This window comes from Centrocercus urophasianus, unplaced genomic scaffold (assembly GCF_019232065.1).
Source record: "Centrocercus urophasianus isolate 14NV4802_14NV808 unplaced genomic scaffold, USGS_Curo_1.0 seq_574, whole genome shotgun sequence".
In the NCBI taxonomy this organism is placed as follows: domain Eukaryota; kingdom Metazoa; phylum Chordata; class Aves; order Galliformes; family Phasianidae; genus Centrocercus; species Centrocercus urophasianus.
Window position 1 is genome coordinate 4,883 of NW_024885171.1, and position 4,412 is coordinate 9,294.

At 66.6% G+C, this 4,412-nt stretch overlaps 1 protein-coding gene across 1 annotated transcript in view; it reads right to left on the minus strand.

Moving 5' to 3' along the window:
- The window catches only part of TBKBP1 (TBK1 binding protein 1), a 2,863-nt gene extending 2,427 nt beyond the window's left edge, over positions 1–436 (minus strand). Inside the window, exon 1 of the mRNA XM_042836109.1 lies at positions 364–436. The gene's annotated coding sequence lies outside the window, so the exon portion shown is untranslated. The remainder of the gene's footprint in view (positions 1–363) is intronic.
- Between the last annotated feature and the right edge of the window lie 3,976 nt (positions 437–4,412).

Sequence of the window (4,412 nt, forward strand, 5' to 3'; positions counted from 1 at the left end):
GGGGGGATCTTGCAGCCTCTGATGGGATGAGGGGCACGAAATGCAGACCAACCCCCGGCACTGCAGTCCAGCATCACCATCAGGGCTTTAAATCACCCCCCCCCCAGATAGTGATGGAGGGACAGGGCCGCCCCCTCCCCCCCCCAGCTCAGGCATCATCATTTCCCCATGGGGAAACTGAGGCATGCACAAAAACGTGCAAAATTGCCTGGAGGCTCCCTCAAAGCGAGACCCCAGGAGGGCTGCATGGTGGTGCCAAGCTTCCCATTGGGGTGCTGAGCCCCCTGCCTGGCCCTCCTGTGACTCAGTTTCCCCCAGGCCCCCCCAGCAGGACCCCCCCCCCCCCCCCAAAGCACCACTTGCCTTGCAGTGGGCCCCGTGAGCGGGGCGAGGTGATGCAGGCTGGGCAGGGCTGCGGGACAAGTGCCAGGGCTCAGGTGAGGGTGGGGGGCAGCAGGGGCTCAGCAGGAGGCAGCACAGCAGGCATTGGGTTCTGGGGATCACAGAGGGAGTTTGTGGGGTTCCACGCTGCTGTTGCTGCCTCCTTATTCCCGGTGGTCAGCCCTTCTGGAAAGAGATGGAAATTGGGGTTGCGGGAGGGGGGACGGGACAATGGCAGAATGGGGATGGGGATGAGGGATTAGGGATGAGGGAATGGGGTGGGAACGGAGATGGGAAGGGGGGAACAGGGAATGGGACAATGCTGGGCAGCGGGGCCCAGCGCCCATCTCTGCCCACTGCACTGGGGCTGGAGGCTCCACGGCTCCAAGTCAGCACGAAGGGGGCGTGCAGAAGGGGGTTGTGAACGGACATGCAAATGGGCATGCAAAGCAACGTGCAAATGGGAGTGCACAAAGCGGCATGCAAATGGGCGTGCAAGGCACACGGCAGCGTGCGCCCCGCTCCCGCCGGCGGTGCTCCGGAGGGCCCCGGTGCAGCACGGGGAGCACGGCGGGGCACGAGGCTGCGGGGCACACGTGCGTGCACACGAGGCCGCGGGAGGCCCGGAGACCCCCAAAGCCCCCCGCCCTGATGCTGCCCCGGACCTTTCCCCCCCTCTCCCCCCTCCCGTCCACCGGGGCCTCGGGGAGCGCCCACGGCACCGGGGGGGGGGGGGGGGCTGGAACGGGGCCCGGGATGGGCAGGGAGCGGCGGGGATGGAGACGGGGACAAAGGCGCAGAGGGGCCGAGATGAGCAGCGCCGGGGACAAAGCGGGGCCGGGGGTGGGGAGGCGGGCGAGGATGGCGGCGGGGATGGAAAAGGGGCCGGAACGGGAGGGGGCCGGGCCGGGGGAGGGACGGCAACGGGAACGGCAACGGTAAAGGCAGCAGGAACGGGCCGGAGGAGGCCGGGAGCCGCCGGGCAGAGGGGGGAGCCCGGTTCCCCTCCCGCATCGCCCGCCCCCGGCCCAGGGCCCGCACTCACCGGCGCTGCGCGGCGACGCACGGGATGCGCTGCACCGGGATGCGCTGCGCTGCACCGGGATGCGCTGCGCTGCGGCGCCCGCCGGGCTGCGGCTCCTTCCGTTCCTTTCCCTTCCCCCCGGCCCCGGTGTCGGTCCCGCCCCGGTCCCCGCCGCCCCCGCCGCAGCCCCGGCCCCGACCGCCGTTTCTTCCGCTCCGGAGACACCGCGAAACCACGTGGGCGCCGGGCGGCCGCCAGCGCCCTCCCCCCGGGCCGCGCCGGTACCGCCCCGACCCGAGTCCGTCCGTCCGTCCGTCCGGCTCCGCTGAGGGCCGCCCCCGACGCCGACCCCCAGCGGGGCAGCGCCCCACGCAGCCCAGTGGGAGCGGAGCCGGGCGGCCCCTCGGGGGGCTCCTCTCCATCCCCATCCGCACGGGGCGGTGGGGCCGAGAGCTGAGCCGAGCCGCAGCCGTGCGCGGTGGGGGGCGGGGAGAACATTTTATTCCCTGAATTGTTCTCTCGGAGCCGCTTCCATTACGGAAATACGGGTGATTTTTTTGGTGGTGGTTTGTTGGTTGTTGGTTTATTTTTTTCTTTCACCCCACGTTGCTGCTCGTGGTTTATTAACAGATGCTCTGCGTTCGGCTGCGGGGCGACGGGGGGAGCGGGGGGCAACAGCAGCCCGGCGGTCAGAGAGACAGGGAGCAGCTGGAGAGAGACGGCATTGCACGGACAGCACTGCATGGACAGACAGACAGCATTGCACGGACAGACAGCACTGCACTGCGTGGACAGAGTTGTGGCACTGCACGGACAGACAGCACTGCATGGACAGACAGCACTGCACGGACAGACAGCACTGCACAGACAGACAGCATTGCATGGACAGACAGACAGCACTGCACAGACAGACAGCACTGCACGGACAGAGCCCTGGCACTGCCCCCAAAGACACGTGCATCCCCATCGAGGCTTCATCCCATGACCCCAGGTGGGAGATGGAGCCCAGGAGCTGCATCCCAGCTCATGACTTGGTTGACTTCACTCCCGTTCAGGTGCTTGCAACGGAGGAAAGATGGAGATGTCAGCACAGAGCGATCCCCATCGCCACCATCTGCTGCAGCTCATGCCGGGCTGAGGGAGAGGCGTTGATGCGAGGACAGCGTGGAGTTCAGGCTGAGCGTGCAGCTCCGGCCCCACAGGGAGCACCTGGCATAGGCAGCGCTGCAGGTCCGGCCCCACACCCCGATGCAGACCCCCAGGCTATGTACAGAGCAGCTGCATCATCGCTGGGATGGCGACGTGCCGGAGCGGCGGTGATTCAGCAGACGTCACTCGGAGTTTGGCTGCCGGCGCAGGAGGGGAGCTGCTGGCACACGGCCGGACCCCCGCCCTGCATCAGAGGGTCTTGGGGGGGGGTGACGGAGCAAGAGCCTCACGGCTGAAGGCAGATCTGAGCACAGTGCTGGGCACTTCACAGCCAACAACATCGGGGCTGGGAGCTGCTTGGAGGGTGGAGCACGGCCAAGAGAAGAGGGACCGGCGGTGGGCACGGAGCAAAGGGGCAGCGGGGGCACAGGGCCGGGCTGTGCTGCAAACGGGGCCTGGAAAAAATGCCGAGCATCAGCTCTGGCTCTTGCTCACGCTCGCAGATTGCTGCAAAGCGCTTTGAAGTGCAAATTCAGGTTTTCCATCAGGTCGGAAGTTAATTTTGACGCAAAGAAAAACAGCGCGTCCTCACCCGTGTGCGCGCAGAGGAGGGAGGTGGGGGCTGCAGGGGCCTCCAACCCCACCTGGGCGCCGGGATGGGGCTGAGCAGCCGCCTCTCCCCTCGCTTTCTGCTCTCTCGCACCACGCCAGCGCAGGAACATGAAGCTGGATTTACGCTGTCAGCCGCAGCCACGCTGGGAGAAGTGCTATTTTGAGCAGTGAGGTTAGGCCAGTGCAGATGCATCCTCGCGCACAGAACCTAATCGCCCTGCCGCGCGGCCGCTGACAGCGGAAAGCCGCGGATCGTTTTCCACTCGGTTGATCTGTGCCGGCTGCAGAGCAGCCCTGGCGTGGAAGCAGAGCATGGAGCTCCGTCTGCTCTGCTCAGCACAGAGCTGGGATCGGAGCCTCGCTGGTGTCCCCGTGGAAGTGATGTCTGAGCGTGGCTCAGGGGCTGCACTGGATGGTTCCGAGCCACCGTAGCTCCAGCTGTAAGATGCATCCATGCATGCAGCAAGCCGCTGCAGCACTGAGAAAGGCAGCGCTGGGTCTCCATCAGTGCAGCTCCGTAGCGTCTGTGCTGCCTCCGGTGGGGGCAGGCGAGGGGTGACGCCCTCACGGCGCCTTGGGAAGACACCACAGCCCTCCATTGCCCTCGCAGATCCACCCCTGCTCAGCACTGGGTGCCCACAGCTGTTTCTCCCAGCCCGGCAGAGCAGGGCCCAGGTTCTGCAGCACGGCTGCTTCCCATCCCGCTCTGTGGCAGGAAGCCGCTCCTCGGCAGCTGACAGCAGCGCCGTTTCCTCCTGTGCCCGCCATCCCTGACGCAAGGAAATGCACCACTGCTACACGCTGGAAAATGAAAAACTGTTCAGCCCAGGAACAAGGCAGCTTCACAAGGCAGCCGCCAGTCCTGTGCTGCAACATGGGGCTGTGGGTCGCATCTCTAGGAGCAGAAGGCCGAGCACCGCTCTGCTCCCTGCAGGGCCCGTGGCTGACCCTGCGCCAAGGCCTGGCTCCAAAGCAGGGCCCAGCTCCTAAGCAGCCCCACACCGAGGCTCAGCTCCTGGCCCTGAGGCAGAGTCCAGCCCTGAGGCCTAGCTTTGGCCTGGGGGCCAAGCCCTGCCTGAGGCCCAACCCCAGCTCCAAGGCCCAGCTCCCTTCCCTGAGGCCTCACCCTAAGGCCCAGGCCCTGTCCCCAAATCCCACACTGAGGCCTGGCCCCAAGGCCCAGCCAGTCCCACATGGAAGCCCAGCTCCCCCCCCTGAGGCCCAGGCCATGTCCCCAAGGCATACA